At 41.7% G+C, this 26,647-nt stretch overlaps 1 pseudogene; it reads right to left on the bottom strand.

The window, feature by feature from the left end:
- Positions 1 to 20,905: 20,905 nt before the first annotated feature.
- LOC108582240 lies at positions 20,906 to 24,893 on the bottom strand (annotated as a pseudogene).
- Positions 24,894 to 26,647: the final 1,754 nt, after the last annotated feature.

Here is a 26,647-nt window from a genome sequence, read left to right as displayed (position 1 = left end):
TTATTAATTCAGTTTCCAAGAGCTTGAGAATGGGAAGTGTGATAGATTGATGCCTAAATAGCTGTAACTATTTCCCTTCCTGTATATAGGCCCACATGCAATATGACTTTGCAACTCATCCCATCAGAGGGTAGAAACTATTTATTCACCCTCTTGAACCTGGGCTGGCTTGCAATTTGTTTTGGCCAATAGAATGTGGCGGAAGTGATGGTGTTACCAGAAAGGGTTCCCAATCCAGACTCGTGCAAGAAAGAATTTGAGGTGAGTTCATAAAATGAAAGTAAGTCTATTAGGAAAGAAAGGAATGGCTACTTTATAGGCAGAGCAGTGGCATGGGCTGCTTGACTGAGTAAATTTATGGTTATTTCTTGATTATATGCTAAACAAGGAATGGATTATTCATGAGTTTTCCAAGAAAGGGGCAGACAATTCCTGGAAATGAGGGTTTCTCCCCCTTTTAGACTATACAGGGTAACTCAGACATCTCATGGCATTTGTAAACTGTCATGGCATTAATGGGAGTGTCTTTTAGCATGCTAATACATTATAATTAATGTGTAATGAGCAGTGAGGATGACCAGAGGTCACTTTCATCCCCATCTTGGTTTTGGTGGGTTTTTGCTGGAATCTTCACCACATCCTGTTTTATCAGCAGGGTCTTTATGACCTGCATCTTGTGGTACCAATCCTGCCAACCTTCTATAGCATCCTTTGACTAAGAATTCCTAACCTCCTGGGAATGAAACCCAGCAGGTCTCATCCTCACTTTACCTGGCCCCTATTCAAGATGGAGTAACTAACAATAATGTGTCAGTTCTAAGCCTAGGCGTCAAGAGGCCTTGAATGCTTAACTCTCTCTCTCTCTCTCTGAACAACCTGCATAACCACCATGGGGTCATACTCAGGCCAACCTGTTCAGTGATGAGAAATGAGGCCTATTGACTCCTGTTACTCTGACTGATGACCAGGCAACACCAGACACATGTGTGGGGCCTTCTTTGATCAGCCAGCCTGTAGTCCAACCACTGGCTGACCATAAAGGCCTGAGAAAGCCCAGGAGAGATTAACTGAACCTGGCCCAGAATGTCAAAATTTTCCAGCTGATCTTAGATACGTGAGAAAAAAACAAATGATGCCTTGTTTGAAGTCTCTGATTTGCATCCATTGAAGTACAAAAAAAGTCTCTGAGTTTTGCATGGCTGTTACACAGCAAGAGCTAACTGCTATTAGGATGGTATCCTGATGTGAGTGTAATGACTAATAGAAAATTCTGTGCGATTAAAATAAAAACAAAAATATTATAAATTGAAAACAAAAACCTGAGCATTTTAGTATGTGTTTTAGGATCTTATAAGTCAGCTAGCATGAAAGTTTTGGAGAACATGAGTAGCTCTGAAGAGGTGGACAAAGTTAAATTTCTGGCTTTCAAGATGTATGATCAGACCCTAGACAAATGACTTTCAAATCACCCCACCTGGAATTCCCAGCATGAGTATGAGGGGAATGCCATTCAGCTCTATTGTGAATAAAATGTCATAAAATTTAAGTCACCGATTCCCCATTTCCTCTTAGTTTACATGACAGAGGGTTGTTTTCTCTTAGAGTATCTTTAATTACTCCTCCATTGCTTCGTGCCTGCTAGCTGCTGTGAGTTCTCTAACAGTTCCTTTCTTAGAGCTGCATCTCCCACTCTATTGGTCTATGTCTCATCACCTTGCCTCAGGGAAATGAAGACGGGTTATGCACAAAAGTACCTGTTATAAGGGAGGCTGGGGAACAGCAACTTTTAACTGGGTTCTTCCGTGCTTTCTGTGACCAGTTCTGACCTCGTGATATTTTCGTTTGAGTTTTGCCTTCAGTTTTGTTGTGAGGAATTTGTCTGGGCTTAATGCTTGTGGCTGAGGGAAAGGCACAGGTGGGCCTGGTGCCGCTGTCCTGTAAGAAGCCAGCATCTCTTATGCTGTGGCTAAGTCTCATTACGGCCATTGCTGCTGGGCTGGCAGATGATTTGAAAGCAGAATGGAGGCCTCTGGGATTCACTAATGACAGCTGGGGAGTCGTGACAGGAGTTTACCCTCTTGGGGCATGATTGTGAAAGTGTGCCTGCCTGTGTCCTGCAAGTAATGACAGATTTCTTTCCTCTCATAAATGCTTAGAACCAGAATTCTTGGGATATCCATACAGGAAAATAAGCAGAATTTAAGATTCAGTTTATAAAATGTATAGAATCCCCAGTGAGAATTCCAAAATTGGGGAGGGAGAGAGAGAAGGAGAGGAGCAAGGGCTGAAAAGTTACCTATTGGTTACTGTATTCGCTACTTGGGCGATCATTAGAAACCCAAATGTCAGCATCACGCAATATACTCATGTAACAAACCCCCTAAATCTAAAATAGAAAATCAAATTTATAAAAAAGCGAAAATAAATTGCTGAAAATTTTATTAGTGTACTTTGCAACCAAAGTTGAACGTTTTATGTATCCAAAATTTTATCATTTCAATAGGTAATGCATTTTAAAATTAAAAATGAAAAAATAAGATCTATAGAAACTTTGGGGATATTTTTGTAACCCCACACTCTTTTTCCTTTTCAGAAATGAAAGAATCAGAGCATTACAACAGAATGAATCCTGGAATGGGAATGGATTTGTGGCACAGTTGGGAAGCATCCTGGTCACGCCATGTTAAAGGTATGCCTTATGGCAAGTTATTTAGCTTTTCTGAGATTTTGTGAAGTGAGAATGGTATTAAATTTGTCACAGGTTTACGTAATTTAAATGTATGTAATTCCTAGCATGAAACCTGGAGCAACTAACTTGATAAATGCTAGTTCTCTTTTTGCCTTTTCTGACTTTTTGTTTTATTGTTGTTTGCTTGCTTGTAAATATAATTTTTTACTCCGTAAAACAAAGGAAGAGTTTTTAGAAAGCAAGATGGCATTTATAGAAAAATCTTTAAACTTTACTTTTTACTTAATAATTTTCTTTATGTAAATGTGTGCTAAAATAATGGTTCAAATAAAAAAGTACAGAGTTATAGCAATCCATCATTGCTTCAGATATGTCCTTCCTGATCATTCTGCTGCTTGCCTTATTTTAAAAAGCACATACTTTCTTCACCCTTATTTTTAAAAATCACTTGTGCTATTTGCTTCTTATTCTCCTATTAATGTTTTCATGTAGTCAGATTATTCTCTTCCTCAAATCATTAATAAAAATAGACCAGTTAAGTCTCCTGGGCTTAACATGAATCACTCCCTTCTAAAAAAAAAAAGTCAAACAGCCTTATTTCTTTAATCTATGCAGTCATTTTCTAGGAGAAGCAAAATGCTGGATTATAACTCATTTTGTGTGTTCCTGCATCTATGGAGAGATATTTTATAGTAATAATTATGCCAATCTTTCATAATATTTGGTCAAAGCAGAGTACACTAAGAAAACAGTCAAGAAAGCACTCAAAGTAGAGGAAAGAGAACTTGTCTTGACTGGTCAGTTGCTACATGCTCATCCTTATATTGGGTTCTTCCAAAATGTTGCTTTGACAAAACACCCTGAGTAAGCCTTTTAATCTTCCATTTTCTGAACATGAAACTAAAGCCCCAACATTTCAAATGACTTGAAATACAGACCATGAATTTGAACAAAGGGCTTCTTGACTTTAAAATCTATGTTCTTATTTCTATTCCTAGTTGCCTCCAAGGCAGTGATTCTTACCCTTGGCTACACATTGGAATCATCTGGGAAGCTGAAAAAAAAAAAAAAAACAATGCCCAGGACCTGGGCAAGATGGCTGAATAAGAACAGCTCTGGTCTGCAGCTCCCAGCAAGATCAACACAGAAGGTAAGTAATTTCTGCATTTCCAACTGAGGTACCTGGCTTATCTCATTGGGACTGGTTAGACAGTGGGGGCAGCCTACAGAGGGCGAGCAGAAGCAGGGTGGGGTATCACCTTACCCAGGAAGCGAAAGGGGTTGGGGAACTCCTTCCCCTCATTAAGGGAAGCCGTGAAAGACTGTGCCATGATGAATGGTACATTCTGGCCCAGATACTATGCTTTTCCCATAGTCTTTGCAACCCGCAGACCAGAGATTCCCTCGGGTGCCTACACCACCTGGGCCCTGCCTGGGTTTCAAGCACAAAACTGGGTGGCTATTTGGGCAGAAACCGAGCTAGTTGAAGGATGTTTTTCTTATACCCCAGTGGCACCTGGAACACCAGTGAGACAGAAGCGTTTGCTCCCCCGGAAAGGGGGCTGAAGCCAGAGAGCCAAGTGGTCTAACTTAGCAGATCTCACACCCACAAAGCCCAGCAAGCTAATATCCACTGGCTTGAAATTCTCGCTGCCAGCACAGCAGTCTGAAGTCGACCTGGGACACTTGAGCTTAGTAGGGGAAGGGGCATCCGCCGTTACTGAGGCTTGAGTACGATTTTCCCCTCACAGTGTAAACAAAGCTGCTGGGAAGTTTGAACTGGGCAGAGCCCACTGCAGCACTGCAAAGCCGCTAGTAGCCACACTCCCTCTCTAGATTCCTCCTCTCTGGGCAGGGCATCTCTGAAAGAAAGGCAGCAGCCCCAGTCAGGGGCTTATAGATAAAATTCCCGTCTACCTGGGACAGAACACCTGGGGGAAGGGGCAGCTATGGGCACAGGTTCAGCAGACTTAAACATTCCTGCCTGCGGGCTCTGAAGAGAGCAGCGGATCTCCCAGCACAGTGTTCGAGCTCTGCTAAGGGACAGACTGCCTCCTCAAGTGGGTCCCTGAGCCTTGTGCCTCCTGAACGGGAGACATCTCAGCAGGGGTTGACAGACACCTCATACAGGAGAGCTCCAGCTGGCATCTGGCAGGTGGCCATTTTGGAAGAAGCTTCCAGAGGAAGGAACCGGCAGCAATCTTTTCTGTTCTGCAGCCTCCATTGGTGATACCAGGCAAACAGGGTCTGGAGTGAACTTCTAGCAAACTCCAGCAGACCTGCGGCAGAGGGACTGAATATTAGAAGGAAAACTAATAAACAGAAAGAAATAGCATCAACATCAATAAAAAGGACGTCCACACAAAAACCCCATCTGCAGGTCACCAACATCAAAGACCAAAGGTAGACAAATCCATAAAGATGAGGAAAAACCAGCACAAAAAGGCTGAACATTCCAAAACCAGAACACCTCTCCTCCTTCAAAGGATCACAACTCCTTGCCAGCAAGAGAACAAAACTGGACGGAGAATGAGTTTGACAAACTGACTGAAGTAGGCTTCAGAAGGTGGGTAATAACAAACTCTTCCAAGCTAAAGGAGCATGTTCTAACCCAATGCAAGGAAGCTAAGAACTTTGAAAACTGTTAGACGAATTGCTAACTAGAATAACCAGTTTAGAGAAGAACATAAATGACCTGATGGAGCTGAAAAACATAACATGAAAACTTTGTGAGGCATACACACATATCAATAGCTGAATCGATTAAGCAGAAGAAAAGATATCAGAGATGGAAGATCAACTTAATCAAATAAAGCGTGAAGACAAGATTAGAGAAAAAAGAATGAAAAGGAACTAACAAAGCCTCCAAGAAATATGGGACTATGTGAAAAGACCAAACCTACATTTAATTGATGTACCTGAAAGTGATGGGGAGAATGGAACCAAGTTGGAAAACACTCTTCAGGATATTATCCAGGAGAACTTCCCCAACCTAGCAAGACAGGCCAACATTCAAATTCAGGAAATACAGAGAACACCAGAAAGAAAAAAATGTTAAGGGCAGCCAGAGAGAAAGGTCGGGTTACCTACAAAGGGGAGCCAATCAGACTAATAGCAGATCTCTCTGCAGAAACCCTACAAGCCACAAGAGAGTGGGAGCCAATATTCAACATTCTTAAAGAAAACAATTTTCAACCCAGAATTTTATATCCAGCCAAACTAAGCTTCATAAACAAAGGAGAAATAAAATCCTTTACAGACAAGCAAATGCTGAGAGATTTTGTCACTACTAGGCCTGCCTTACAAGAGCTCCTGAAGGAAGCACTAAATACGGAAAGGAAAAATTGGTACCAGCCACTGCAAAAACATACCAAATTATAAAGACCATTGACACTAAGCAAAAACTGCATCAACTAATGGGCAAAATAACCAGCTAGCATCATAATGACAGGATCAAATTCATACATAACAAATATTAGCCTTGAAAATAAACTTTCTAAATGTCCCAGTTAAAAGACACAGACTGGCAAATTGGATAAGGAGCCAAGACCCATTAGTGTGCTGTATTCAGGAGACACATCTCACGTGCGAAGACACACATAGGCTCAAAATAAAGGGATGGAGGAAGATATACCAAGCAAATGAAAAGCAAAAAGCAACAGAGGTTGCAATCCTAGTCACTGATAAAATAGACTTTAAACTAACAAAGATCAAAAAAGACAAAGAAGAGCATTACATAATGGTAAAGACATCAATGCAACAAGAAGAGCTAACTATCCTAAGTATATATGCACCTAATACAGGAGCACCCAGATTCATAAAGCAAGTTCTTAGAGACCTACAAAGAGACTTAGACTCCCACATAATAATAGTGGGAGACTTTAACACCCCAATGTCAATATTAGATCAATGAGCCAGAAAATTAACGATGATATTCAGGACTTGAACACAGCTCTGGACCAAGCAGAACTAATAGACATCTACAGAACTCTCCACTCTGAATCAACAGCATATCTATTCTTCTCAACACCACAATGCACTTATTCTAAAATTGACCATGTAATTGGAAGTGAAACACTCCTCAGCAAATGCAAAATAATGGAAATCATAACAGTCTCTCAGACCACAGTGCAATCAAATTACAACTCATAATTTAAAAACTCACACAAAACTGCACAACTACATGGAAACTGAACAACCTGCTTCTGAATGACTACTGGATAAATAATGAAATTAAGACAGAAATAAATAAGTTCTTTGAAATGAATGAGAACAAAGACACAATGTACCAGAATCTCTGGAACAGCTAAAGCAGTGTTTAGAGGGAATTGTATAGCACTAAATGCCCACAGGAGAAAGTGGAAAAGATCTAAAATTGACACCCTAACATCACAATTAAAAGAACTAGAGAAGCAAGAGCAAACAAATTCAAAAGCTAGCAGAAGACAAGAAATAACTAAGATCAGAGAAGAACTGAAGGAAATAGAGATACAAAAAACCCTTTAAAAATCAGTGAATGCAGGAGCTTATTTTTGAAAAGATTAACAAAATAGATAGACTGTTAGAAAAATAAAGAAGAAAAGAGAGAAGAATCAAATAGACACAATAAAAAATGATAAAGGGGATATCACCACTGATCCCACAGAAATACAAACTAGCATCAGACAATACTATAAACACCTCTATGCAAATAAACTAGAAAATCTAGAAGAAATGGATAAATTTCTGGACACATACATGCTGCCACGACTAAACCAGGAAGAAGCTGAATCCCTAAATAGACCAATAACAAGTTCTGAAATTGTGGCAGTAATTAATAGTCTACCAACCAAAAAAAGCCCAGGACCAGAAGGGTCACAGCTGAATTCTACCAGAGGTACAAAGAGGAGCTGGTACTATTCTTTCTGAAACTATTCCAAACAATAGAGACTCCTCCCTAACTAATTTTATGAACATCATGTGAAAATCCTCAATAAAATACTGGCAAACTGAATCCAGCAGCACATCAAAAAGCTTATCCACCATGATCAAGTCAGCTTCATTCCTGGGATGCAAGGCTGGTTCAACATATGCAAATCAATTAACGTAATCCATCACATAAAACCAATGACAAAAACCACATGATTATCTCAATAGATGCAGAAAAGACCTTCAATAAAATTTAACACCACTTCATGCTAAAAACTCTCGATAAACTTGGTATTGATGGAATAGATCTCAAAATAATGGGAGCTATTTATGACAAACCTACAGCCAATATCATATTGAATGGGCAAAATCTGGAAGCATTCTCTTTGAAAACTGGCACAAGACAAGGATGCCCTCTCTTACCACTCCTATTCAACATAGTATTAGAAATTCTGCCCAGGGCAATCAGGCAAGAGAAAGAAAGTGTATTCAAATAGGAAGAGAGGAAGTAAAATTGTCTCTGTTTGCAGATGACATGATTGTATATGTAGAAAACCCCATTGTCTCAGCCCCAAATCTCCTTAAACTGATAAGCAACTTCAGCAAAGTGTCAGGATACAAAATCAATGTGTAAAAATCACAAGCATTCCTGTACACCAATAATAGACAAACAGAAAGCCAAATCATGAGTGAACTCCCACTCACAGTTGCTACAAAGAGAATAAAATACCTAGAAATACAAGGTACAAGGGATGTGAAGGACCTCTTCAAGGAGAACTACAAATCACTGCTCAAGGAAATAAGAGAGGACACTAACAAATGGAAAAACATTCCATGCTCTTGGATAGGAAGAATCAATATCATGAAAATGGCCATACTGCCCAAAGTAGTTTATAGATTCAATGCTATCCCCTTCAAGCTGCCATTGACTCTCTTCACAGAATTAGAAAAATCTACTTTAAATTTCATATGGAATCAAAAAAGAGTCATATAGCCAAGACAATCCTAAGCAAAAAGAACAAAGCTGGAGGCGTCATGCTACTTGACTTCAAATTATACTACGTGGCTACAGTAACCACAACAGCGTGGTACGGGTACCAAAACAGATATATAGACCAGTGGAACAGAACAGAGGCCTAAGAAATAATGCCATATATCTACAACCATCAGATCTTTGACAAACCTGACAAAAACAAGCAATGGGGAAAGGATTCCCTATTTAATAAATGGTGTTGAGAAAACTGGCTAGCCATATGCAGAAAACAGAAACTGGACCCCTTTCTTACACCTTATACAAAAATTAACTCAAAATGGATTAAAGAGTTAAATATAAGACCTAAAAGCCTAAATACATTAGAAGAAAACCTAGGCAATACCATTCAGGACATAGACATGGGCAAAGACTTTATGACGAAAACACCAAAAGCAATTGCAACAAAAGCCAAAATTGACAACTGGGATCTAATTAAACTAAAGAACTTCTGCACAGCAAAAGAAACTATCATCGGAGTCAACAAGCAACCTATAGGATGGGAGAAAACTTTTGCAATCTGTACATCTGACAAATGGCTAATATCCACAATCTACAAATAACTTAAACAAATTTACAAGAAGAAAACAAACAGTCCCATCAAAAAGTGGTTGAAGGATATGAACAGGCACTTCTCAAAAGAAGATATTTATGCAGCCAACAAACATGGAAAAAAGGCTCATCATCACTGGTCGTTAGATGCATATCAAAACCACAGTGAGATACCATCTCATACCAGTTAGAATGGCGATCATTAAAAAATTAGGAAACAACAGATCCTGGAGAGGATGTGGAGAAATAGGAATGCTTTTACACTGTTGGTGTGAGTGTAATTAGTTCAACCATTGTGGAAGACAGTGTGGCAATTCCTCAAGGATCTAGAACCAGAAATACCATTTGACCCAGCAATCCCATTACTGGGTATACTGCGTATATACCTAAAGGATTATAAATCATTCTACTATAAAGACACATGCACATGTATATTTATTGCAGCACTATTCACAATAGCAAAAAAGACTTGGAACCAACCCAGATGCCCATCAGTGATAGACTGGATAAACAAAATGTGGCATATATACACCATGGAATACTATTCAGCCATGAAAAAGGATGAATTCATGTCCTTTGCAGGGACATGAATGAAGCTGGAAACCATCATTCTCAGCAAACTAACACAGGAACAGAAAACCAAACACTGCATGTTCTCACTCATAAGTGGGAGTTGAGCTATGAAAACATTTGGACACAGGGAGGGGAACATCACACACTAGGCCTGTCAGGGGGTGGGGGCTAGGGGAGGGATAGCATTAGGAGAAATACCTAATGTAGATGATGAGTAGATGGGTGCAGCAAACTGCCATGGCACAAGTATACCTATGTAACAAACCTGCATGTTCTGCACACGTATCCCAGAACTTAAAGTATAATAATAATAAAAACAATGCCTGTCACAATACTAAAAAAGGAGAACAAAATTGGAGGAGTCACACTATCCGACTTCAAGACTTACTATAAGGCTTCAGTAATCAAGATAGTATTACATTGGTGAAAGAATAGGCACATAGATCTATGGAACAGAATAGAGGGCCCAGAAATAGACCTGCACAAATATATTCAACTGATCTTTGACAAAGGAGTAAAGGCATTTCAGTGGAGAAAGGATAAGCTTTTCTACAAATGGTGCTGGCACAATTGAAAGTTGATATATACAAAAAAAGCGAACTTAGACACAGACCTTACACTTTCACAGAAGTTAACTCAACATGGATCATAGGCCAAAATGCAATATATGAAACTATAAAACTTTCAGAAGAAAACATAGGAGAAAAGCTATATTACCATAGTTTGGTGATGAGTTTTTAGATATGTGACCTAAAGCATGATTTATGAAAGAAAAAATTGATAAGCTGGACTTTATTAACATGAATAATTTCTGTTCTGTGAATGACACTGTTAAGAAAATCAAAAGACAAGCCACAGACTGGGAGAAAATATTTGCAAAACACATATCTGATAAAGGACTTGTATCTAAAATGTACAAAGAACTCTTAAAACTCAACAATAAGAAAACAATCAAATTTTAAAATGGTCAAGTGAACAGATACCTCACCAGAGAAGATATACAGATGGAAAATTAGCATGTGAAAAGATATTCAACATCATTTATGATTAGGGAATTGCAAGTTGTAGTAATGAAATACCATTACATACCAATGAAAATGACTAAAATTTAAAAAACTGACAACATCAATTGCTGACAAGGATGTAGACAAACAGAAAGTCCCACACATTGCTGGTGAGAATGCAAAATAGTACAGCCACTTGGGAAGACAGTTGGGCAGTTTCTTACAAAGCTTAACATAGTCTTTGTTACGCGAGTCTGTGTGAAGAGACCACCAAACAGGCTTTGTGTGAGCAATAAAGCTTTTTAATCACCTGGGTGCAGGTGGGCTGAGTCTGAAAAATGAGTCAGCAAAGGGAGACAGGGGTGGGGCAGTTTTATAGGATTTGGGTAGGTAGTGGAAAATTACAATTAAAGGTAGTTATCTCTTGTGGGCAGGGGTGGGGGTCACAAGGTGCAGGGTGGGGAGATCATGAGACTCATTGTCCTGGGAAGGAATGTCACAAGGTCAATTGATCAGTTAGGGTGGGGCAGGAACAAATCACAATGGAGGAATGTCATCAGTTAAGGCAGGAACTGACTATTTTCACTTCTTTTGTGGTTCTTCAGTTGCTTCAGGCCATCTGGATGTATACGTGCAGGTCACAGAGGATATGATGGCTTAGCTTGGGCTCAGAGGCCTGATATTCCTGTCTTCTCATATTAATAAGAAAAACAAAACGAAATAGTGCTGAAGTGTTGGGGCAGCAAAAATGCTTGGGCATGGTAGGGAGAGAGAATGGGCGATGTTTCCCAGGGCTGTTTTGAGTGGGATTAGGGGTGGTGTGGGAGCCTAGAGTGGGAGAGATTAAACTGAAGAAAGATTTTATGGTAAGGGGTGATATCCTAGGGTTGTTAGAAGGAGCGTTTGTTGTATGGAATGATTGGTGGTGGCATAGATGCAGTTTTGTATGAATTGAGAAACTAAACGGAAGACACAAGGTCCAAATAAGAGAAGGAGGAAAACAGGTATTAAAGGAATAAGAATTGGGAGGACCCAAGACATCCAATTAGAGAGTGCCCAAGGAGGTTCAGCATAATTATTTGCTTGTTTGGCGAGTTTTTGGTCTCTATCCTTGAGGGTTTTTTAATGTTTTCATATACCAGGCCAGATCGATTTAGGTAAAAACAACACTCTTCATTTAAAAATATACAGTTTTCCTTTTTAAGTTGGAGGCTGAACTTGGTATGGTGTGTTTTTAAAAGATCATTAGTTCGTTCTACCTTTCCTGAAGATTAAGGATGGTAATGGGTATGAAGGTTTCATTGAATACCAAGAGCCTGAGAAACTGCTTGGGTGATTTGACTAGTAAAAGCCAGACCATTGTCAGACTGAATAGAAGAAGGGAGGCCAAATCAGGGAATTATATCTCTTAGAAGGGAAGAGATGACTGCAGTAGCCTTTTCGGAGCTAGTGGGAAAGGCCTTGACCTATCCATTGAAGTTGTTGACCGAAACCAGGAGATACTTAAATTTATGGACATGGGGCGTATGAGTAAAGTCAATCTGCCAATCTTGTGTTGGAGTAAATTCATGAGTCTGATGCGTAGGAAAAGAAGGAGGCCTGATAAAGCCTTGGGGGCTGGTGGCATGGCAGACAGAGCATTGAGAGGTGATGGTCTTAAGGATGGATTTCCATGAAGGGAAGGAGATGAGGGGCTGCAGAAGGAGAGCCAGAGGCTTGTATCTCATATGGAAGTGGTCATGAAGGGAAGAAAGAATGGACTGAGCCTGTGAGGCAGGAAGAATGAATTTTCCATGATCTAAGAACCACTTGTCCTGCATTGAAAAAGACTGGTAGAGCAGGTTTTCAGAAGAAGAGTAGGTGGGAGTGATAGAGGAGAAAGAAAAATACTGGCCCTCTGGAGTGGGGGTTGAAATATTAGTGGGTGTGGAAGCATTGGCTATTTTTTTTTTTTTTTTTTTTTTTTTGCTGTCCTGTTGGCATAGGCGTTTCCCTTTGCAATAAGATCAGTAGGTTTCTGGTGTTCTTTATTATGAATGACTCCAACCTTTGCCAGCAGAAGAGCAGCCTTAAAGAGGGCCTTTATTAGGGAGGCATTGATAATGGAAGAGCCTTGTGTGGTGATAAAACCTCTTTCAGCCCAAATGGCAGCATGTTTATGGAGGATGTGGAAAGCATGTTTGGAGTCAGTGTAAATGTTAATGTGCATTTCTTTAGCAAGAGAGAGCGCATGAGTTAAAGCAATCAGTTCGGCTTGTTGGGAAGTGGTGGAGGGAGGAAGTGCAGCAGCTTCAATAATAGAGGTATGGGACATGATAGCATATCCAGCTTTAGCTGGTGAAAATTGATGGGGTTTAGAAGAATTGCCATAGATTAACCAAGTGTGGTCTGTGTTTGGAATGGAATAGAATTTGTCTTTGGAATTGAAAAGAATGGAAATAAGAGGAAAGGGGGAAGATGCTATGTGTATTAAAGAAATACAGTCATGTGATTCAGGACTTGTGTTGGGTGCTCATTGAGAAGCTGGGTTGAAATCAGGCCCATGGGTAATAGTTACTGTTGGAGTTTTAACAAAGAGTCAATAGAGGTGGAGGAGTGGAGGGGCACACAATAAATTTGAAAGGTGTGAGGAGGATATTAATGCTTGAAGGTTGTGAGAACTGTAGAGGATAAGTGGAACATAGCTTGTGATTTTAAGGGCCTCTAGAAGTATTAAAGCGGCAGCTGCTGCCCTACACAGACATGAGGGCCAGCCTAGAACTGTGAGGTCAAGTTGTTTTGATAGAAAGGCAACAGGTTGTGGGCCTGGTTCCTGTGTGAGGACTCCAGCAGCACAGCCTTGTATTTCAGCTGTGTGTAAGGAAAAAGGATGAGATGAGTTAGGGAGTGCTAGTGTGGGAGCTGTCTCCACGGCCTTTTTTGAGAGAGTGAAAGGAAGAATGGAGAAAAGACTTAGGGTCTATGGGATCAGTTAAGTTACCCTTTGTGAGCTTGTAAGGTGGTTTGGTTAGGATAGCAAACCCTGGTATCCAGAGTCAGAAATATTTAGCAATGCCTAAGAAAGAAAGGAGTTGTTGTTTGGTGGTGGGGATTGGGGTCTGGGAGATTAACTGAACATGGTCTGCAGGAAGGGCACATGTATGTTGTTGGAGGATTGATTATACCAAGATAGGTAATGTTGGGGGATGAAATTTGTACCTTGGAGGGGGATACTTGGTACCCCTTTGAGTAGAGATTTTGAAGAAGCAGGATAGTGTCCTGCTGGGAAGATTGGTAAGAGGGGCTGCAAAGAAGAAGATCATCAAAATATTGAATAAGGTGAGAAGAAGAGGGGTGGAAAGGAAGTAAATCATGAGAAAGGGCTTGGCTGAAGTAATGAGGGCTGTCCCTGAAGCCTTGCAGTAGTACAGCCCAGGTAAGCTGCTGGGACTGATGCGTGTCAGGATCAGTCCAGGTAAAAGCAAAGAGAGGCTGGGATGAGGAATGCAGGGCAATAGTGAAAAAAGCATCTTTAAGATCAAGAACAGAATAGTGAGTTGTGGAGGAAGGTATTGAGGACAAAAGAGTGTACAGGTTGGGCACCACAGGGTGGATAGGCAAAACAATTTGGTTGATAAGGCGCAGATCCCGAACTAACCTGTAAGACTTGTCCGGTTTTTGGACAGGTAAAATGGGGGAATTGTAAGGAGAGTTTATAGGTTTTAAAAGCCCATGCTGCAGCAGGCGAGTGATAACAGGCTTTAGTTCCCTTAAAGCCTGTTGTGGGATGGGGTACTGGCGTTGAGCGGGGTAAGGGTGATTAGGTTTTAATGGGATAGTAATGGGCGTGTGATCGGTTGCCATGGAGGGAGTAGAGGTGTCCCATACTTGTGGGTTAAGGTAGGGGGATACAAGAGGAAGACATGAAGGAGGCTTTGGGTTGGGGAGAAGGGCGGCAATGAGATGTGGCTGTAGTACAGGAATAGTCAGGGTAGAGGATAATTTTGTTAAAATGTCTCAACCTAATAAAGGAACTAGGCAGGTGGGGATAAATAAAAAGAAGTGCATAAAAGAATGTTGTCCAAGTTGGCACAAAAGTTGGGGAGTTTTAACAGGTTTAGAAGCTTGGCCATCAGTATCCACAACAGTTATGGAGGCAAGGGAAACAGGCCTTTGAAAAGAAGATAATGTGGAGTGGGTAGCCTCCGTATTGATTAAGAAGGGGACGGACTTACCCTCCAATCTAAGATTTACCCAAAGTATCTGTGATGGTCCTGGAGGCTTCCAAGGCGATTGCGCAGTGTCAGTCTTCAGCCACTAAGCCGAAAAGATCTGGGAAGGAGTCAGTCAGAGACCCTTGGGCCAGAGTTCCAGGGGCTCTGGGAGTGGCTACTGGGTGAGTTGGACAGTCCAATTTCCAGTGGGGTCCTGCACAGATGGGACATGGCTTGGGGGGAATCATGGGCTGCGGGCATTCCTTGGCCCAGTGGCCAGATTTCCAGTACTTGAAGCAAGGTCCTGTGGGAGGAGGTCCTGGAGGAACACCTGGCCGCTGTGGTTTAGACTTTTTGAAGTTCTTGTGTGCTGAAGAGTGGTTGGGGTTTGTCTCACAGTGGAGGCAAGTAATTGCAACTCAGAAATACATTGCTGCTTGACTACCTCTTCTCTATTATTGTATACCTTGAAGACGAGTTTAATTCAGTCCTGTTGTGGGGTATGAGGGCTGGAATCTACCTTTTGGAGCTTTTTCTAATGTTGGGAGCAGATTGGGTAATAAAATGCACATTGAGAATAAGATGGCCTTCTGGCCCCTCTAGGTCTAGGGCAGTAAAGCGTCTAAGGGTTGTTGCCAAATGCGCGATGGACTGGGCTGGGTTTTTGTATTTGATGAAAAAGAGCCTAAATGCTAACTGATTTGGGAGAGGTCGGCTTAAAAAAAAAAAAAAAAAAAAGCATTAACCTTGACTATGCCTTCAGCTCCAGCCACCTCTCTAAGAAGACATTGTTGGGCAGGTGGGGGAGGGCTAGTCACAGAACGAAACTGTAAGCTGGACCAGGTGTGAGGAGGGGAGGTGATAGAAGGATTATAGGGTGGGGGAGTGGAGACTGAGGAAGAATTGGGACCTGGCTTGGCCTGGCTTGAGGAGGAGTGGAGAGGTTAGATAGGTCCATAGAAAAGGAGGATTCAAAGGACTCAGAGCTTGGGGTGGAGACTGAAGAAACAGACAGGAGAGAAAGAAGAAAGATTTGGGACGAGTGGCATTGGGAGCAGAGTAGGGAGGGACAGATGTGTAAAGAATGCCTGGACATCAGGCACCTCAGACGATTTGCGCATTTTTCGACAAAAATTATCTGGATCTTGTAGGATGGAGAAATCAAAGTGCCATTTTCTGGCCATTTAGAACCATTGTCGAGGTTGTATTGGGGCCAAGCGGTGTTGCAGAATAAAATAAGACACTTAGGTTTTAGGTCAGGCGAGAGTTGAAGAGGTTTTAAGTTTTTTAGAACACAGGCTAAAGGAGAAGAAGGAAGAATGGAGAGTGGAAGGTTGCCCATAGTAAAAAGGTAAGTTTAGAAAAAAGAGAGGGTAGAGACACGGAGAGAGGGCAGGTGGTACTTGCTACCAAGGTGAAGGGTCAAGGCAGGCATCCCCGCAGTGATCAGACACCTCTAGAATGTAGGTGAATAATCAGGCAGGCGTCCCTGCAGTGATTAGACACCAAGGGAAGACTGTCTTCCCGAGTCCATGACCGGCACCAGAGTTTTGAGTTCACAGATAAAATGCGTCTCCTCTGTCTCTACCAGAAAGGGAAAGGAACCAAAATTAAGGAAGGGAGAGATTGAAGGGTGGAGGGATAGTGAGAAAGGCTGCAGAAGAGAATAAAAAGAGGTCGCTTACCCGATTGAAAATTTGTGAGATGTTCCTTGGGCTGATCTGAGGACCCGAGGTTGTAGGTGCTCTCCTCAAGGAGAGAGGGCGAGGACAGGGGACCAGTCTCCCGAAGGAGTCCCCCTGTCCTGGGTCTTTGGCACCAAATGTTACACGAGTCTGTGTGAAGAGACCACCAAACAGGCTTTGTGTGAGCAATAAAGCTTTTTAATCACCCAGGTGCAGGCAGGCTGAGTCCGAAAAAGTCAGCAAAGGGAGAATAGGGGTGGAGCAGTTTTATAGGATTTGGGTAGGTAGTGGAAAAGTACACTTAAAGGTGGTTAGCTCTTTCAGGCCGGCGTGGAGGTCACAAGGTGCAGGGTGGGGAGATCATGAGACTCATTATCCTGGGAAGGAATGTCACAAGGTCGATTGATCAGTTAGGGTGGGGCAGGAACAAATCACAATGGAGAAATGTCATCTGTTAAGGCAGAAACGGGCTATTTTCACTTCTTTTGTGGTTCTTCAGTTGCTTCAGGCCATCTGGATGTATACCTGCAGGTCACATGATGGCTGTGGATATGATGGCTTAGCTTGGGCTCAAGAGGCCTGACAGTCTTAATATACTATCTAGTAATCAAATATTTTTACTGATGTGTAAACTAAGTTATTAACTTGAAAACTTATATCCATATAAAAACTTGTATGTGAATGTTTATAGCAGTTTTATTCATAATTGCTAAAATTATGGATAGAAGCAACCAAGATGTCCTTCAATACATGAATGGACAAACTGTGGCATATCAACACAATGGAATATTATTCAATAAAAGAAAATGAACTATCAAGCCACAAAAAGATATGGATGAATCTTAAGTACATATTGCTAAGTGAAAGAAGCCAGTATGATAAGGCTACACATTATATGATTCAAATTCAATGACATTCTGAAAAAGGCAAAACTATAGAGATAATAGAAAGATTAGTGGTTTCCAGGGGCTTAGGGAAAGGGGCAGAGGATTGAATAAGTGAAGCACAGGGGATTATTTACGACAGTGAAGCTATTCTATATAATACTGTAATCATGGTTACATAATTTTATGCATTTGTCAAAACCTATAGAACTTTGGAACACAAAGAGTGAACTTTAATGTATGTGAGACTTTAACAAATCGTTTAGGGGATTGGAGGTTTCCAGGATGAAATGCAAAATTATGACAAAATAAGCTAACTGTATTACAAATGTATTAAAACAACCTCACTGAGGAGTGTGAAGGAAAAATGGTGGTGACCTAAACAACTTTAGAAATGAATGGAGACTGTGAGAGTAAAGGCTATAAAGGAGCCTATAACATAAGCATGCTACTCTAGCTGATAAAGTTGTTTCTGTGGAAGTACAGGTTAGCAATTCTGACTCTGCTATACTTGCATATGAGAATTGAGCAATTGAGTAAATGGATGGATAATGGTGAGAGCCAAGTTTCTCACTGTTGGTGTGGGAGGTTACAGATAAGCAAAACGAGGAGGCTGGAATCATCTATAAGGTAATGGATAATAGTTGGAGACATCATATCAACTCCTATTAGCTTATTATAGATATTGATGGTTACATTTAGAAATATTTATAGATATGTGTATTTATATCGATATGGGTTAATATATGCACACGTATTTCCTTGCTCTGTCAGTTGAGAAGGTCTAGAGTTAATGACACCCCAGTAGCAATGAGTATACCTAGCACCAAGCTCTTGGTTTCTAATATTATTCTCCAACTAAATGAACCACAGCTTGGATAACTGGCTGATTCTAGGATGACAGAAGAAAATATAGAAGGTGTGCATGGAGCATCTTGTATGCCAAAAAGTAAGGAAGTTCCAGGAAAAAAAAAAAGCCCTCACACACATGCACACACACAAAACAAAGGGGATATGTCAAAGGGTCATAGAGCCAACTAAAAGAACTACCAGTAGCCAAAGTTGGAACATTTGAGCAACAAAATAAATACCGTACTTTAGTATTGAACTGATACCCAAAACGTGAAATAAATATATATACATCCATGCTGATGTGAGTACATTATTGAATGAATAAATAAATGAAGACTAGGCAAATTTCCTGTGCTAAATACTTCTAATTTATGTGGATATTCTGCTCTCAAGGAAGTAGAACATAACTCCCCCATTCCTTAAGTGTGGGTTAAACATATTCGCTTTATTCCAAAAAGTACAATATGGAAAGGTGGAAAAAGAGTAACTTTATACTAAAGAAACCTGACATACATTACTTTAGCCAGGTGATCAAGGTTAACATCAATGTCATGTTGACAGCATGTGCCCTTGATCAGATGTGATGAGAATGACACTTTACTTCTATGGTATTCTTCCCAAAAGCACATAATCACAGTCTAATAATGAGAAAAACATCAGCCAAACCCCAACTGAGGGACATTCAATAAAATATCTGACCAGTATTCCTCAAAAAAAGTCAAGGTCATCAGACACAAGGAAAATCTGAGAACTGTTACAGTTAAGAAGAACCTAAAACATCATAACCAAATGTACTGGGGTTTTCCAGATGAAATCTTGGAAAAGGAAAAAGGATATTAGGGAAAATCTAAGGACACATGAATAAATTACAGACTTTAGTTAATGATAATGTATCAGTATTGGCTCATTAATTGCAGGAAATGTACCATGCTCATGTCAGGTGTTATTAGTAGGGGAAATTGGATGTGGCATATATGGAAACTTCCTTATGACCTTTTCAATTTTTCTGTAAACTTAAAACTGTTCTAAAATAAAGCATTTATTTTTTTAAAAATTACAATGCCTAGGTATCACCCCTGAGATACTGATTTAGTTGATCTGAGGTGTGGCCTGACCCTTGGGACTTTTAAACACCTCCCAGGTGTTTCTAATTTGTCTCCGGCAAACCACTATTCCTTCCTTCTGCTCTTCTGTTTAATTATAATAAATGCTCTGACCTTATCCCTGATAAAAATAGCAGTGTGCCTTAATGATTTTGGTTGTTTGAATGCAGCAGTTCTTTAAATGTACAGCCAGTGATATGGAACTTAGTGATATTTCCCATTAAATAGAAAATCTTGTCCAGGAAGCTTAAAATGCCATAAAGAGTTTAGGTAAAGAGACGGTGAAGGGCAGATTATGCTAAATGTATTGTCGGTTTAAATCTGTACGTGGTGGGAATGCCTTTATTTTCTCCCTGCCATGCTATTCCATATGTATTTGAAGATGAGACGTCTCCTAAATTTTAGGTGCAGAGGGTTTAGCTTTAATTAGGTAGTAGATTTATTCTTCAGGGTTTGATTGTGACAAATGAGATAAAAGCATTACCTGCTGGCAAATGAAGCTTAAAGGTTCAGGAACCACAAACTGAACCGAGCTGTCTATTTTTCTCCTGCAGGGAAGCTGGTCAGCCTGGGCCCTTGGAGATTGTATCTGGTGCTGAAGAGGACCGGCTCCCACAGTCAGTGAGGAAGGAATTTTACCTACCCAGCACCCAGATGAACTTTGGTGAGGAGAGGAGGTGAGGAGGTCAAGGAGCCTTGCTTTTTCTTTTTTTTTTTTTAAATTTTTAAATTTTTTATTTTTTTCCACCACACCCGGTTTTTATTATTATATTATTTTGTTGAGACACAGTCTCACTCTGTCACCCAGGCTGGAGTGCAGTGGCGTGATCTCAGCTCACTGCAATCTCTGCCTCCCAGGTTCAAGCAATTCTCATGCCTCAATCTCCCAAGCAGCTGGGATTACAGGCACCTGTCACAAAGCCCAGCTAATTTATGTATTTTTTTAGTAGAGACGGGGTTTCACCATGCTGGCCAGGCTGGTCTCAAACTCCCGACCTCAGGTGATCCACCTGCTTCGGGCTCCCAAAGTGCTGGGATTACAGGCGTGAGCCACCACACCTGACCCTGGCTAATTACTTTCAATTTTTGTAGAGATGGGGTCTTACTATGTTGTCCAGGCTGGTCTTGAACTCCTGGCCTCAAATGATTCTCCTGCCTCGGCCTCCAAAAGTTCTGGGATTACAGGCATGAGCCACCTCGCTCGGCCTCTCCCTGAGTAACCTCAGTCACTGGTTTCACGCTCACAGTATTAGTGTACCAAGTCGTTGACGCCAGGCATAGCGTCCGCACTCATCACTGCAGTCCTGGCATACAGCAAGGGCTCAACACAGAACGAACGCAGTGGAGCTGGGAGAATACCTGAGGTTTGAGAGGAACCTAAGAACCTCTATCACATGACAGTTGGGTAAAGTGAGGCCTGGAGAGAGAGGCTTCAATGGCTGACCCAGCCCACGTGGGCCTGGATCCACGGCGTGAAGCTGTGCACGTGCTCCATGCTGAATCCGGCCAGGGTGCCCTCCAGCCCGGCCATGCGCCGGCTTAGCTCCATGGCCAGGGCCAGGAGGGCCAGGGGTTCCGGGGAAGGAGGCGGGGGCCCGGGGCATGCTCGGCTTGGCGAGAGTTGTCCTCCCGGCTACAGAACAGCTCCACCAGGCGGGCGAAAGAGCCGGAGGACAGGCGGACCAGCTTGCCGCGCGGGGCGGGGTCCGAGGCCAGCTTCTGGTTAATGACTTCTGCCTCCTCCTCCAGCAGGGCCACCAGCCTCCGCGGTATGGCTTCCTTCTCTGTGGGTGGGGGACCCCGTAATTCTGCACTAGGCGGAGATTTCAGTTGCTCTTCCACCAGCTGTTGCAGCCGCTGAATCACCAAGGCATAGAAGTCTGGAGTAGCTGGGCCAGGCTCTGAACCATAGCAGGGGCGGATGGGCAGAGAGCAAGGCCGAGGGGACTCAGGGGGTGCTGCTCCTCGCCCCAGGGAGCAGGGAAGACATCTTCGAAGGCGGCTCAGGAAGTCTGTTGGCTCTTCTTGGGCAGGGCTGAGTGGACTTGGAACAGGAGACCCGGCAGCCTCACCACGCCTAAGGAAGGCAGCTAGGACCCTCAGCGTGTCTTCCCGGAGCCCCAGCTCTTCAAAGCCTGGTCCGGGGCCTCACCGCCGCCTCCTCCACTCGTACAAACTTTATTAGTTCAACTTTCCCCCCGCCTGCGGACTGGGCCGGGTCGGTAACCGGCCCAACGAAGAAAGGGAGCCTTGCTTTTTCACTTGCAATTATGGCACTTTCTTTGGACGTGGTAAGTCTATATTTTTAGACTTACATTTCTAGCTTAAATTCCTAACAGGCCAGGAAGATGGCTTCATGCACGTTAAGACATGCAAAAGATTTATTTTTCCTATGATTTTTCTTCCTCAAGTAGTCATTGGTAGGAATTCTTGCTTTTCGTTTACACCTGTAAGAATATTAACAGACCAGAAAACATGTGTTCATTGGCTCTTACACTATGTTAGGCACTGAAGCAGATAATTTAAAGGTTAAAAATATATAATAGTGGCTTTTTATTCATTCATCCAAGCAATATTTACTTGAATGCATATCATGTACCAGGCATCTGCTAGGGACTGGATAATTTTTAAAAAATAATAAAACAAAATAACAGCCAAAAAAAAAAAAAAACCACTAAGCTAGATTGGGTCTCCTTTCTTAAGTTGTCTCCAGTCTAAAACCTTACTGTCTAAGTCAACAGTTCTCAATCCAGGGTGATTTTGCCCCCCAGAGGACATTTGACAGCGCCTGGGGAAATATTCAGTTACCACTGCTAGGAGGAATGGGGGATGCTATGGAATCTAATGGGTAGAAGCCAGCAATGCTGCTCAACATCTAATAAAATACAATTCAGCCCCCAACAACAAAGAAATTATCAGACCCAAATGTCGGTAGTGTCGAGGTTGAGAAATCTGGCAAACCCACTGGGCTCTTCCTTACACAGAGAGCACTTTCTCCATGTGTGAATTAAACAAAGCAAGCTTTAAAGCCACCTCCTGCCCTCCCTCTATTAGGTGGGTTTGGAATATTGAAGGGTCCCTCCCTAGCTGAGGGGAGAATACATATTATCCCCACTCCCCACCATCACTTAGGTGGGGTGGCACTGTTCAGCAGAGGGTCAGCGATTCTATTGTCAGCCCAGACCAGAGACATGTCCTGTTAAATAAGTCTGCCCGAGAGAGAGGACGTGAGATTCTTCTTCTCTATTGGAAGCAGCCAAACTTCTATAGTCAAGGCCGGTTAAGCACAAATCCTTTCAAACAATATTACTAAAAGACAATGACACTCATAATTTAAGCATAGTATTTGCACCTAAATTGAAACTACCATAAAAAATTCTATTGTTTTACTTCTGTGTAAGTACTAACTCCAAAGTCTGAAAGAAAAAGTAACCTTACAGTCATGCTGTTCAATGTAGCTACTAGCCTTGCTGCTGTTTAAATTAGTTGACATTAAATAAAATGTAAAATTTATTCGTCAGTTGCACTAGTCACATTTTAAGTGTTCACTAGCCATGTGACTACTGGCTACTGAATTGGACAGTATGGGTATAGGACATTTCTGTCATCACAGGAAGTTCTATTGGACAGCGTTGTCTTATAAGGCTCCACTTCAAAGGATTCTTATCAATATGCACAGTTATTTCTTTAAAAAAGGCTTGTTTCCTAGCAACTGAGACACTGGGGCAATGCTTTGCATTATCTCATTATCATGGTCTGTTAGAAAGACACAGACATGTTCTGCTGGGGGGACCACCTCTCTTCTGACATGAGATTTTTGTGAAGGGTTTATGTAATAGACATGGGACAATGTGTCAGATGATTGAAACTATGATTTTCCAGAAGATGTAACAATGTAAAATTCAAATAGGTAACTCCTGTAAGGCATTTCTGATCTAAGTCAAGTGTGTATTGTTAAATATTAATTCCATTAAAGTATGTCAGCAGGGAATTAAGATATGTGACCCAAATATATTTCTTTTTAGTAGCTGAGTGTAATAGAGAAGTAGTGCTCAGTGCATCTCAACTGAAGAAGAGCTGGGATGAAGGGAAGAGAGGAGGTTCAGAATATTTGGAAAAGATTCTCCATGTTATTTTATTTTTTTTTTATTTTTATTTTTTTTTGAGACGGAGTCTCGCTGTGTCTCCCAGGCTGGAGTGCAGTGGCGTGATCTCGGCTCACTGCAAGCTCCGCCTCCCGGGTTCATGTCATTCTCCTACCTCAGCCTCCCGAGTAGCTGGGACTACAGGCGCCCGCCACCTCGCCCGGCTAGCTTTTTTTTTGTATTTTTTAGTAGAGACGGGGTTTCACCGTGTTAGCCAGGATGGTCTCGATCTCCTGACCTCGTGATCCGCCCGTCTCGGCCTCCCAAAGTGCTGGGATTACAGGCTTGAGCCACCGCGCCCGGCCCCATGTTATTTTAATGTACCCAATCCAGGTAAGTATAGTGTAGAGAGATGGAAAGGATAATTGATTTACCTTTCACTACTGTATGATTGTGGGGAGGGAGAAAGGCTGTGACTTTTAAAAGTCCCTCCCTTTAGAAATTTTGATTAAGTACAACTTTGAGTGGGGCTTAGATAGTCACTCCATTCTCTGTTGTCTTTCCTTTCAATGACCTACCTGTCTATCCCTCCCCACCTGGTTATTTAGGATGATCAACTGGCTTTAGAACAATGACCTTAGGCAATTGTTCCTAGTATCAAGAGTCTCTAGCAAACTTTTGCAGGCTGCATATCACAATCTATTCTTGGCTGCATTTTTTTGATCAGTGCCTGAAGTGATGATATGTGTGCTTACTAATCAAAGCAAGTGTCTCATGCACAGAGGATGCATTACCCAGAGAGGACACTCAACTGAAGAAATTCAGGAATCCATTTACTACTGTTGCTCAGGCTGAAAGGCACCCCACTTCCACAGAAAGGTTCGCTATGACTGTGTGAGCAGGGCTAAAAATGTTCCCCTAAAGGACCTATTCAAGCCATTGGATAACTCTTCATGTAGAGAACCTAGAGTTTGGTAATAGAGCTTTGTCCATTTTTGTTAATGTTAGAAAGCCATTACTAGCCATAGGGAAACCTATCAGGCCATCAGAATGACACCTTGCTCTGCTCATAGGTACAAAACTTCAACACTCTTCCGCCTTACCCCTATTTAAGTCTCAAACTTTCACATCATGTTTTCAAAATACGTTAGCCCTGAATGGGTTTATGTTTTTCACTTTCATTTTCTCAAGTTGATTTGGAATAGCCTTGCTCCATCCTTTTGTTTTCCTCATTCCTGGTTTCACATTTTCTCCTGGTAGAAATCTTTTCCCCCCGTAATATGTAAAATGTTGATCACTTGGAGTTTTTAAAGAATAAGGTGGAACTCACATCATTGCGTAACCATCCAGAATGTACATTCTTTTTGGTAGCATGATGTACAGCATATGACATTAGAACAAAATATCCCACCACCCCCAGAAAATGTCCAACGTTAGCTTCCTCCTCTTTTTAAGGACCTAAGAGCCTGGTGGTTGATGATGGAAGAGATGAAACTGTGAAGAGACTGAAGAAGCTAGTTCATCAATAGTTAAGAATCCATTTCTAAAAGATCTTAGTGAATATTTCTTCTTTGAGTCTACCTATGCCTGGGATGTCAAGAGGTATGAATTTCTCTAAGGTTCAGGGAGCCATTAAGGTTTGTCTTCTCAAGGTATCCAGCTAGAGGGGGACGTGGATCTTAAAGCCATGTAGAATTTAGGCCTAACAGATGCATTAATACCTTGAAAATAAGGCAGGAAAGAATGAAGAAAGAACCCTAGAGTGGCCTGCTGAAGACTGCATCATCCATGAGTAAATATTGAGTGTCTGTTATGGGCCAGGTCCTGTGTGGTACAATGTGTTGGTGTAACATGAGAAAAAATATGTATCTGGTCTTTGTCCCAGTTTCTGGTACAGAGCTCCTAAAACCTTTGGAAATTCCTGAGTGATAGAGTGTCTTTTGCATGCTAATGAGGTGACTAAAGAGGGCAGTGCTTAGATAGCTTCAGGATAAGGGTTGGTCGCCAGAGGAGCCAACCACCTGATTATAGGGTTAGAATTGTCAGCTCTGCCCTGCCTTCCTCCCCACCTCCAGAGAGGGGAGAGGGGCTGGAGACTGAGTTCAATCAGCAGTAGGAAATGCTTTAGTAAATCCTGTCTATGTGGTAACGATGCTTTCATAAAAACTCTGAATCAATAAGGCTAAGGGAGCCTCCTGGTTGGTGACTACATTGACATATTGGGAGGGTGTATTACCCAGAGACAGCATGGAAGAGCTGTGTCCCCTCCCTGCCCCATAGCTTGTCCTGTGCATCATTCCATTTGGATGTTCCTGAATTGTATCCTTTATAATAAAAGTATAATTGAAAGTAGATAGCTTTTCTGAGTCTGCTAGTCATTCTAGCAAACTATTGAACCTAGGGAGTTGTAGTGGAAACCCCCAAATTTGTGGTAGACTGGGCAGAAGTGCAGGTAGCCTGGAGACATCATGTACAGCTAGCATCTAAAGTGAGGGCTTCTTATAGAACCGAAGCCTTACTGTGTAGGGTCTGGGGTAACTCTGGGTAGCTAGTGTCTGAATCAAGTTGAATTGTTGCCACCCAGTTGGCTTCAGAGTGAGGCAGGAAAATAGGATCTGGAGGCAGGGGACATAAGACCCATTCACACTTCAGCTATGACAGGAAATATCCTCTCCATAGGGTGTACACTGAGTAAATGACTTTGTAATTTTACTTCCTCCTCTCCATTTACGTAGGGCATACACCAAGTAACCAATGGAATTGTCTAGAGGGTATTTAAACTCCTAAAAATTCTGTAACAGGGCCTTTGAGCCCCTATGCTCAGGCCCACTCCCGCACTATGGAATGTACTTTCATTTTCAAAAAATCCCTTCATTCCTTGTTTTGTGCGTTTTGTCCAATTCTTTGTTCAAGATGCCCAGAACCTAGACAGCCTCCACTGGTAACAAGAGAAGCAGGGAATTCATTGGTATTGGAATGATATAGCTGGGAATAAAGTGGTGAACAGGAGTAGACATCTTTCTACTCTCAGAATTTACAAGTAGTATCCCAATGAGTTTGTTGGGGTTATTTAGCACTATGCTACATAT

The sequence above is a fragment of the Papio anubis genome, chromosome 13, assembly GCF_008728515.1.
Source record: "Papio anubis isolate 15944 chromosome 13, Panubis1.0, whole genome shotgun sequence".
Classification (NCBI taxonomy): Eukaryota; Metazoa; Chordata; class Mammalia; order Primates; family Cercopithecidae; genus Papio; species Papio anubis.
This window is presented reverse-complemented; position numbering and strand designations above follow the sequence as displayed.